Below are 12,042 nucleotides of genomic sequence, written 5' to 3'. Positions count from 1 at the left end.
TGTAATCCTATTACTGACCTTGCCCCATACTCTGACCTTCATCTTCTGCAGTTTAAAAGTTAAAAAAAATGCCTGGCTAATTTTTAATTAATTTAAGAAATTTTGCCTTAAACTCAATGATAGTGTTGGGCATGCTCAGTAAGAACCAACTTTTAGTGTTCTAAAAGCCAGAATTACAGCTCTTGGCTTGGCTAATCAGGGGGCCATACCCAAACCAGACTTTTATTTCATGTGAGACAGTCCTGGCTTCCCCCAGAGAATCCTGGGAAGTGTAGTTTGTGAAAGGTGCTGAGAGGAGACTCCTATTCCACTGACAGAGCTCCAGTGGCCAGACTGGTTTAACAGTCAGTCACTCTGATTGAAAGTCTGTGACTGGAACAGCAACTCTCAGCACACTTCACTAACTAAGCTTCCCAGGATTATTTGAGAGAGGCCATGACTGTATAAAGTGAAATAAAGGCCTGATGTGGCCAGGGACAGCTTTGGTTTAAATTTGGGTGGGAGGCTACATGTGTCTGCTGTAGAATAAAAAGGTGGGGGAAACGCTGAAAAGCAATGATACTGTCACAATGTTTTCCTTTTGGAAAGCAGCTTCTGCTCTGCCCAGTGCCCACCCATCCAATCTCCTCCCCTCCCCCTCCTCCTCCCTTCCCTTCCTCCCCTGGGTCAGCATTGGACTACGGCCTGGGACACCAGGGTTCCAATCCCCACACAGCCAGGAAGCTCCCTGGGTGACCTTGGGCCAGTCACTGCCTCTCAGCCTCAGAGGAAGGCAATGGTAAACCCCCTCTGAATACCGTTTACCATGAAAACCCTATTCATAGGTTCGCCATAAGTCGGGATTGACTTGAAGGCAGTCCATTTCCATTTTCAAACATGATTGCACAGAAATAAATCCCATTGAACTCAAAAAGTATGCAAATGATCAAATGAGCAGTTAACGGCTGTGCCATGTTCCAGTCCCCCACGCATCCACGGGTTTGTTGGTTGCACTCTCAGCCAGCTCTCTGATCTCCGGATGCTGCTTTTAAATGCCAGATCAGTTCATAATAAGATTTCTCTCATCCATGATTTAATTGTGGATGAGGCGGCCGATCTGGCATGTATAACCGAGACCTGGGTGGGTGAGCAGGGAGGGGTTTGTCTCTCCCAGCTGTGCCCACCTGGGTATTTGGTTCAGCATCAGGGTAGATCGGAGGGCTGGGGAGGGGGGGTCACTGTGGTCTATAGGAGCTCCCTCCCTCTCTCCAAGCACCCTGTCCATTTAGCTACTGGTCTGGAGTGTTTGCACCTTATGTTGGGTCAGGGGGACAGACTGGGGATTCTGTTGGTGTACCGCCCACCACGCTGCCCAACAGACTCCCTAACTGAGCTGACGGAGGTTGTCTCGGATGTATTGTTGAGATCCCCTAGACTTTTGGTGCTGGGGGATGTCAACATTCATGCCGAGGCCGCCTTATCCAGGGTGGCTCAGGACTTCATGGTCTCCATGACAACCATGGGGCTGTCCCAATATAGTATTGGCTCAACGCATGTGGCAGGGCATACTCTAGACCTGATTTTTGCAACTGGACATGGCAATGGTGATCTGAAAGTAGGGAGTCTTACATCAACCCCTTTGTCATGGATAGATCACCGCTTGTTGAAGTTTAGACTTACAGTGGCTTCTCCCCTCCGCAGGGGTGGGGGACCTATTAAGAAGGTCCGTCCCCAGAGACTAATGAATCCTGAAGGTTTTCAAACGGCTCTGTGGAGTTTTCCGGCTGATAGGGCTGGCGCTCCTGCCGAAGCCCTGGTCAAATTATGGAATACTGAAATGACCCGGGCAGCTGACACGATCGCTCCCAAGCGCCCTCTCCTGGGTAGAGCTCATACAGCTGCATGGTATACTCCAGAGCTGAGAGCGATGAAACAGCACAGGAGACGGCTTGAGTGCAGATGGAGACGAACTCCTGATGGATGCAATTTTGCACTGGTAAGTGCCTATACCAAGTTGTATTTAGGGGCAGTGCGGGCAGCAAAAAAACATTTTGTTGCCACTATACAATCTTCTATCTGCCGGCCGGCGGAGCCTTTTACAATTGTCTGTGGGCTGTTACATTCTGGCCCTAGGGACAAGATAGATCCATCGTAAGTCCGCTGTAATGAATTTGCTAGGCACTTCCAGGATAAAATCTCTTGCATCCGTCAGGACCTGGACTCCAATGTTTTGGCAGTGGAATCAAATGAGGTGTCCAGAGCGCAGTCTAGTCATGATTCTTTGGATGAGTTTCAATTGGTGCAGCTTGAGGACGTTGACAAGGTGCTTGGACAGGTGCGTGCAACCACTTCTGTGTTGGATCCTTGCCCCTCTTGGCTAATAAAAGCTAGCAGGGTTGGAACTGCCGGCTGGGCCAGGGAAGTGATTAATGCCTCTTTGCGTGAGGGAGTGGTCCCTGACTGCCTGAAGGCGGCGGTGGTGAGACCACTTCTGAAAAAATCTTCCCTGGACCCAGAAAATCTTAACAACTACAGGCCGGTAGCAAATATTCCATTCCTGGGCAAGGTCCTAGAAAGAGTGGTTGCAGTCCAGCTCCAGGCACTCTTGGATGAGACCGATTATCTGGATCCATTTCAATCGGGTTTCAGGCCCGGTTTTGGCACGGAGACGGCCTTGGTTGCCCTGTATGATGACCTGTGTCGGGAGAAAGACAGGGGGAGTGTAACTCTGTTGATTCTCCTTGATCTCTCAGCGGCTTTTGATACCATCGACCATGGTATCCTTCTGGGGAGACTCGCTGATCTGGGAGTTGGAGGCACTGCTTGGCAGTGGTTCTGCTCCTACTTGGCAGGTCGTCTCCAGAAGGTAGTGCTTGGGGAATTTTGCTCGGCACCCTGGGCTCTCCAATATGGAGTTCCACAGTGGTCAGTACTATCCCCCATGCTTTTTAACATCTACATGAAGCCACTGGGTGCGGTCATCAGGAGTTTTGGAGTGCGTTGCCATCAGTATGCTGATGACATGCAGCTCTACTTCTCCTGTTCATCTTTTTCAGGTGAGGCTGTCAAGGTGCTGAAACAATGTTTGGCTGCGATAATGGACTGGATGAGAGCGAATAAATTGAGGCTCAATCCAGACAAGACTGAGATGCTGTTAGTAGGTGGTTCTCCTGAACAGATGATGGATGTTCATCCTGTCCTGGATGGGGTTGCACTCATTGGTTGGTGGTATCCAATGCACTCATTCCGTCAGTGCAAGGATTTCTGTTTGTGCAATGAAACTTCTCTCTGCATGTTCCCCATGCCTCCCCAAAACTGTTCTGGAGGGTTAGGGGAACCAGAACAGATTTAGGAGAAGAGGAAGCAGAAGCTCCATTGCACAGCCAAAAGTCTTTGCATTGATGGAACAAGTGCTTTGAATACAGCCCAGAGTGATTTACCATATATAATATATGAATGTAGTTGTGGACCTGGAGAATAAGTGAGGCAATTCAATTTAGCAATTGAATGAAAAGGAGACTGACTATATTTAATGAATACATCTGTGAATATACCCTGCTGAAAAAGTCTGTTGTTGATATTTCACAATTTCACGGCCATGAGAGTATGAGATTCTTCCTAGTTGAACAGGAATGCACAGACCTAAAGGTTTTACTTGCATCAATATGTCATGTCAGTAAAGAATCCAATTGAGCTTTCTGCACATAATTGTACAAATATGTCTCTGATAACAACAGCATAAGGGGGCAGGGAAGGAAGGGAAAGTTCCTTGGTAGATAAATCACCATGTTTCAAGGTTCTCCAGTCTTCATGAGAAACAGGATCTGATCGCTGCTTGGATCTAGCCTGTGATCTGGAATCTAGTTCTCTTAGGGGGCGTCTTCTTGAGAATTACTCTCATTATGTAGAAGACAGTGGCAGAATCAAAGCCAACTGCAGTAATCTGAATGTGTCTGAGTGAGATAGATTTATGCTAGATCTACTTGTTAAAATCTGATCAGTTTCACTTGTTTTGTCACACAACACGTGTACTAACAGATTTGTTGACAAGGTAGTTACTCTGCCTAACATGTGTGGGTGAACACAAAAGAATATTATTTTCTGAGCAATAGTATTATGACAGACCCAGGTTCTATAAGGAGATGCCATAGCCAAAATAACTCATATACTAGGAAGGGACTGAAACAGTGAAAGGCACAGAAAGTCACTCTTGCAGCTGGAATGGGTAACACAGCCAGCAAAAGGCCGCTCTTCTGAAGGTCCCCACAGACCATGCCCTCTTCCTCAGAAATCATTTGTAAAATTTAAATGCAGTGACTTACTGGTAGACTCACCATTTATTATTATGAGAATACACAAGTCCATAAGTGAAATTGCATCTATATTTATTATAGTTATAAATGCACACACAGTCAGTGCTTACCTTTATGACTGCAATAATAAAAAATAACGCTTATGAAACAGACTGCAGGCCAGGTGCAAACAGGAAACGGGAGGGGGAGGGGAAGAGGAAGGGGTTCTAAGCTGAAATACTTGGATAGTTACCGACCACAAGCCAGCGATGGCATCACTTTTGGCTGTAGTCCCCAAATCTGTGGATATAGAACTGTCTCCTCGCTTTCCTGCAATTACTATTTTAAAGAAAAACAATCAGTGTGTGGAAGAAAATACTCTTGGATGATGCAACTATAAAAGCTTCCTGTTATTAATCCATCCATATGAAAGACTGTTGTTTTGATATCAGGAAGATCTGCAGCGATATGAAAGTGTTCGGTCTATTCCCCAATGGCTATAAAATGCTTACAAATATCAATACTGAAATGCAATGCAGATTATTTTTGTGGTGTGATTGATGGCAAGGAGAAATATCTGCCTACTGTATGGCATGTTCAGAAAGGTATCTTGCCAAGCAATTTATGCTTCTCTCCTCCATCTCGGTTTATTTCAGTATCCACTTTTGGACTGAAAGACTCTTTAGAAGTTTCAGATATCACTCATTTGTGTCACTCTGGCTTGCAACACTCTCAAGAAAGCCATATGCTGGCCCTATTTCCTGGCATGGATATTCTGTTCATTATTCTTATGGAAAAAGTTTCATGCCATCCACATTGGGTGGATTAAAAATATGCAGAACTCATCTAACTTTAGCAGCTCTGCATGAACAAGCCCCTAAGAAATGTGATGGTCTCACAAGCAATGTTCTCAACCTTTCCAGACTCAGGACTCTGCAACACTGGATTCACTTTAATTTTTATTAATTTTCACTATTCAAGCAACTAGAGCTATCCTCACACACACACACTTACACTTTCACCCCTCTTATTATTTCCTTCTTGAGAAGAAGCTAACTGAACCAGAGGGGCACATTTGGTGGTTCCCCAGGCCCCTGAGGTTCGGTTGGCCTCCACCAGGGACCGAGCCTTTTGTGTAGCAGTCCCTGCCCTGTGGAACTCCCTACCAGAGGTTCGTCAGGAATCATCCCTTCTTTCAGGAGTCTCTCGAAAACCAAACTTTTTAGATAGGCTTTTTAACATGATTTTTCCCCAACAATGCAGTATTTATTGATGCTTTTTATTATTGTTTTTAATGATGGTTTATTGGTTTTTAATTTTATATTTTTTTATGTTGTAAACTGCCTTGATGGACTTTTAGGAAAGTGCAACTTATAAATACTTTAATAAATATATAAATAAAAAATATGGTTGTAGCAATCTAAAGTAAGATAGCAATCCAGTTGTGGGTCATAACCCACAATATAAAAAGACAATTACTTGTTAATTTTGGTTGAGTTTATGAATGTAATGGAGTGAGCCCATGCACTAATATTTTGGCTAGGTTTGCATGTCACACTAAACCATCATAACAAGTATAAGCAAGGATGAGCTGCGGCGAGCCTTGGGCTCATGCACTCCCCTGCCCTCCTCCTGCCACGGCTGTGTAGTAGTTCAGAAACATTCACTTCTGTTTTTTGCTAATGACAGTTTGCCATGTTATCCAGACCTCAAACTGAAGTTAACATTAATTATGGTTAGCTTTACCATGTCAGCTTCAAAAACCATGGCTTGAAGTCAGCTTGTTTGAAACTAATAATAGTTAATGTTAACAGCGATTAGCAACTCCAGACAACATGATAACCCAAAAAGCAATGGAGTCTGAACTTCTGCTCCCAGCCGGGCAGAATAAAGAGAAGGAACACAAGCCTGATACTTACTGCAGCTCATTCTTGTTTGTGCATGTTGCACATGATGTACAAATGTGGTCTTAGTCTTCTTCCTCAAAATTTTAAGTGTTTCTTCATAGCTTAATATTACAGGACAGCTTCTCAGTTCTGTATGGAAGAAACAACAGTAAAACAGATGTTTACTGTATAGAAAGGACAAGCAAAACAATAGGTAGCAGAATATATCATGGCCAAATCACAGACAATCAAGAAAAGGGGATGATGAAATCATAAAGTTGCTGTAAACCGCCCAGAGAGCCTCGGCTATAGGGCGGTATACAAATACAATAAATAAATAAATAAATAAATAAATAAAATAAAGGATGCAAGCCATCAGTTTATCATAAGTTGTTCAGACATATCTCAAAATAGTTGGGCAATTTATTTCAGCTTGCTCTGGGATTAGTATGTTCTACATGGCTAAGCTTCTTCATCCCAACAGATTGGTTCCGCACAAGAATTTTTAAAATGTAACTTATAGTGTGCATATATTACCATTTATCCCTGCCAAGTGGCGAGTACAATCTTACCGTCACACATGTATACCCAATCAGAAATTCAGGAAAGTGATAAAATTCTCATCATATTGCAAGACAATACCAAGGAAAATTTAACCAGTAGTTCTATGTACTCTGTTATAAGTTAACATTTTGTAAATTGTGATTCAAATTCCACCTACTAAAACAGCCCAACACCATCTTCTACAGTTTACCTACCCATTGAGCACTCCTTTGCATGCTACAATGCTAAAAGCTCAAACAGTGTCCATATTTCCATTCTTTGCCATGAAGACTCAATCACAGGGCAAGAACAAGACTGAATACTACGAAGACCTGAAGAATAGATGTATACATTTGCAGATATAGATTGTGTCCATATATCTGTAAAAGATATAGACTGATGTTTAGCCTCCCTTCATCTAACCACTTCCACCTAACTACTGATAGGCCATATAAACAATAAACAGAGCTACCCATAAAATGCAGCCATCAGACAGAAAAAAGAACACAAACCACAGCCTGTTCCAGAGTGCTTCACTGGAGCAAGGAGAGGCATGAAGATAAACATTTGCTGTTAATACTGTGTGGCTCTGCTCCATGCCTGCCCCAAATTTGTTGACTCAGACTTCTAAGAAGAAAAAAAAGGAGATGATGGTGACCCAAGGAAGGGTTTTAGGGAGGAAATGAAATGTGAGATACAGTTTAACAGACAGGAAGGGTGAAAGGAATGGGAGAATACGGAGAAAGGAGTGATTCTATTGCCCAGGGAAAAGCAGCAGCTTTCATAGGAATATCTACCCACTCACTAGGAGATAATAATTTACCAGGAGAACTGCTCACTGAACCCGAGCTATGAATTAAAATACAGGTTTTGATGATTTAAGTAAACCCCCAAATGCAGCCTAGACATAAGATGACATTTCTCCATTCCACACAAATTGTGTTGCAAGACCTCCTTGTGTGGGTTGGCCTTAAGGCTTAAGGTTAAGTCAGGAACGAGTGGGGAAATGTCACTGAATTAGATTAAAATTATTCTTTGTTATTTCTTCCCCCCTCCTTTTGTTATTTACCCAAAACTTTAGCTCAGGATGGTCTAGGAATTCAAATAAAGAAATAATATAGCTATGAGGCTCAGGTCAAAACCACACTCACCCTTGTTTTTAAATTAGGTCCTCGTAATCTAATAGGCTGCTGCAGAAGGGGAAACTAGTGAGGAAAAATATGAACTTGTAAAGGAGCCAGCTCTATGAGAGCAAGAGAAGCCTCAGATAATGAAAAATGCTATTTATGCATCTGTGTGAGTATAGAAACTGAGCATGGAGACCAGGGCAACCAATGCTTCTTCCTTTCAGACAGCAAAATACTTTAGGTTTCCAGGCAAAGACACCCTTTCATAAACACCTTAAGGACATTAAGCACTATTAAAGATACTATAAAAGACAGACAAGTCTTGTTGAAAATGAATACAGAAAGCTTCTGCAATGTTGTCTTACGACCCTTTGAGAGTTCTTTGACAGTGTCAACAAACATGCGCGTGGGGTGATTCAGCAGACAAGTGATAGAGAACCTATTTGGCTCCATGAATCATAACATTATCAGGATCTGCTTTGTGGGCCAAATTTAACAGATGGGTGGGTCTGCTGACTTATCACATGGTGTCATCATAATGTTCCATGGTTGGTTGGCAGGCAGGCAGGGACGCCCACTGTCAGCTTCCCTTAAGTCTCCATGATCAGGGACTTGGAGGGGGAGAGTTGCAAAAGCATTTCCGAGTCTCCCCACATTTCTGTTTTAATTCTCTGCAATCAGGAACTTAAAAGAGGGGGCCCGGAGACATCAAAAGTTTTCGAACCACCTTCAAATGCAGTCCCACATATAATATTTGCAATAGTCTAAACTAGAGGTTACCAGAGCAGGGGCCTAGCTGGGCCACCAGTCAAAGCTGAGGGAAAGCACTCAGTGCTACACCAAGGCCACTTGTACCTCAAGCAACAGTAATGGATCCAGGAGTATGCCAATACATGGTTTAACCACACTTGGAACATTATGTAAAATTCTGGTCACTCCAATTTCAAAAAGATATTGTAAAAAGTGCATAAAATGGCAACAAAATGATCAAATAGCTACTGAGCATCATCCTTTCTAAATTTGACTAATCCCTAAACTAGCAGCCATTGCCACATCTTGTGACAGTGAATTCCTTAGGCAGCAGAGGTAATACAGAGGCAGGAGTAAAGACAACTTGCATATTATCCCAAGGGCTTCACAACTACGATGGAAGGCATATAACAGAAGAGCAGTACGGATTGGGCCCAATATCTGTGCACAGTATCCTTACCTGTGGAAACCATTCTCTGCACCATCAAAGATATATACACTGGGTTATTAGATGTCGTTCTTTGATATTTTTCTCTCCTACTGCCCAAAGGATTTTTTCTTTCCTCAAGTCACAATTCAGGGAATTTCCCTTCCTTTAATACGACTGATTTGCTATAACAAAAAAATTAATAGCCCCAGTAATATAGGCCAACAGTATATATAATACTTTGAGGCTGTTTTCCTAAATCTGTTGGAAGCATTACAATAAGTGGCTTTCCCCGAGAGAGACCTCTAAGGCAACACCAGTTACTTTTTTTCCTAATGGTTTCCAAAACCTGACAATGAAAGCTTTTCCAGATTTAATTAAAGTGAATTAGATTACACGTTTCTAACACAAGGATGTAAATGCAACATTGTGCCAGAAAATATTTATCAAAGGATTTGTTCTTGGTTTAAAAAAAAGAACAGAGGGGAAGTGAGAGGAAAGAGCTGTGATCACCCACCCCCCTTCAAAGCTCTTAAAGGAAAGCCCTCAGTGACAAACAGCTTCCAAATTCGAAATGTGGAAATATTTATAGAAGTGGAAGCCAAAGAAGCCACATTCTCAATCCCAGGTTTAACTTTTATAATCTCTATCTCTGTACATTTGCCAACAACATAAATGACTTATCTAATTTACGTATCTGAAAGCTTTTTAAACTCTCAGAACTCAAACAAAGGTTACTGCTTTTAAGTTTTGTAGGGCAGAAGTATGTTACTCATCTACTAAAATGGAATTCTTTGTTTAGCTGTTCCGCTTTTTGCAGTATCACACTCACCAACAATGGTTTGGATCCTAATTTTCCCTCCATAAATGGAACAGAGCTTTTCCACCTCTCCTTTCCAGCTGCAGCGCTTTAAAATCTGCTCTTATGGGTTGGAAGACCCCTGGGAATTTTATAGGATATGGTTGGAGGGGGCTGCAGATGGAGGGTGGAGAGTTGGGGAAACCACCTCTACCTTACAGAAACAGAAGAGTAAGATAAGATCTAATACAATGTAAATTTTCTTGTGGACTAGAAAATGACATTCTTGGAATTTTTATTAAAATAGACACTTTCATTTTCTATTTATTGAATTTATTTCCCACCCTTCAACCATGAGGCTCTAGGGTTACAATAATTTAAAAGTACAATATTAAAAACTGTTAAAACAAATTACAGTCAAAAGAACAGAATGAGTCCCAAAATATGTATTTCAAGTGTCAAAGGCCAGGGTAAAGAGCATACAATGAAAACTACGTAACACAGATGCCAGACACATCTCTATGAGGAAGGAATTCCACACCTTAGGGGCTACCACAGAGGAGATCACCATCACCATCACCACCCTCTAGAAAAGACTTCTTAGGCTTGGAAAACCTATTGAAAAGGAAACAGTTTGCAGGAGGATTCCAGGAAGACTCAGCAGAGAATGCAGGATTCTCAGATGCCAGACAGAGCAAAGGGGGTTTGCACATTTCAGCTTCCAGGCACCCAGCAAATTCTGAAGGAATCTTCCTTGGTACAACTGTCCCTAGTTCTTCAACTGCAAGGCTTAAATGCTGCTTCTCACACAAGATATATGTCCCAGTTTCCACTCAGTCCCCTTATAAATGCCATTTCTTGCAAGGCCAGAATCCTTTCCTTTATTAATAATAATTGTGTACAGCCATTGGCTATTACAACAGGATTACAAACACACAGATACAATTATATTTAAAACATTCAAAATAAAAACACGAGCTGTGAAATGTCATTTACAACCACTATTCATGACATATATAGCTCTAAGCTTTTTTGCTGCCAAAGCAAAATTAGCAGTGGCAATTATTATGTGAGGTTGGATGGAGGACAATAAAAAAATCACAATCTGAAACCTGTTATTGTCTTGATTTGCATGAATTATTGGAAGTAGGAATTTAGATCTTGGTAGAGAAAACAGAGGACAATCAAGTATGTAATGTGTCAAATCTTCTGGTACATTACAGCCGGCTATACATAGCCTTTTAGCGTAGGGGATGCCAAGGTATCTACCTTGTAGGAACATCGATGGCATCACCTGGAATCGCAACTCGGTGTAGGCTCTCCGAAGGGGAGCCCTTGTCAAGATATCCAAATAGTGAGGCCACATTCGGGTGGAGTTAATGTGGGAATACCATTTGGAAAATTGTGAGTTGGCAATCACTGCCCTATCTTGGTGTGCATCAAACTCAAAGATCTGATTTCGGAGAGACTTCGAATTAAGATTAAGTAGGTGGGTAGGGGTTAGCAAATATTGAATACCAAGAACAGGGAAGTTCCCTGCCCAGCCCCCCTTATCCAACTGCTCCTGCCAGCATAGTTTGGCCAGTGAGGATGAATCAGTATCCGAGAGTTTCTTCCATAGTCGAAAAAAGGCTAGGTCTATCCTAGCCGTTAAAGAGGGAAGATTGAGTTCAGCTCTCAGGAGAGCAGCCGGGGTGCCCTTGGGTAGACCCATAATTTGTTTAAAGAAAGTGTTTTGAATTGGTTCAAGGGCAAGCCGCAACGAAGGACCCCAAATCTCGCACCCATACATAATTAACGAGAGTAATTTTGTTGAATAAAGCTTCGACATGGGTCTTATGAGTTGGCCTCCCTTAGAATAAAAGAATTTCTTCAATATACCGAGGGCCCTGCTCGCCTGGAATTTGATATGAGCCAATTGGTGTGACCACGACAATTTATTATTGATAAGGAGTCCCAAATATTTAAAAGTATGAACCTGTTCTATAGTGTGGCCGTTTAAACGCCAGATGGATTTTGCTTTACTGTGTTTTCCACAGATCATTATTTTAGATTTTATATAATTAATTTGTAACAATTGGGAATCACAATAATTTTGGAGATGCAATAGCATTCGTTTTAGACCGATCTTGTTTTGTGAAAGCAAGAGTAGATCATCGGCATAGAGCAATACAGGGATTTTCCTCTCTTTGATTGAAGGTGGAAAGAACGTAGAGGAAGTCATTTCTAAAACAATATC

At 42.2% G+C, this 12,042-nt stretch overlaps 1 protein-coding gene and 1 long non-coding RNA gene across 3 annotated transcripts in view; both read right to left on the bottom strand.

Annotated features, from left to right (window-relative positions):
• ATG7 (autophagy related 7) overlaps window positions 1-12,042 on the bottom strand; it is a 209,159-nt gene that overhangs the window by 118,637 nt on the left and 78,480 nt on the right. The gene's annotated exons all lie outside the window — the stretch shown is intronic.
• LOC133382307 (uncharacterized) lies at window positions 4,517-7,074 on the bottom strand. Its single transcript, XR_009761896.1, has 3 exons — window positions 6,916-7,074; window positions 6,191-6,307; window positions 4,517-4,610 (listed from the first exon to the last, which is right to left on the bottom strand). It is a non-coding gene; the product is annotated as an uncharacterized LOC133382307 (long non-coding RNA).

This window comes from Rhineura floridana, chromosome 3 (genome assembly GCF_030035675.1).
Source record: "Rhineura floridana isolate rRhiFlo1 chromosome 3, rRhiFlo1.hap2, whole genome shotgun sequence".
NCBI lineage: Eukaryota > Metazoa > Chordata > Lepidosauria > Squamata > Rhineuridae > Rhineura > Rhineura floridana.
Note: the sequence above shows the minus strand (reverse complement) of the source record. Positions and strands in the feature narration are given on the sequence as shown.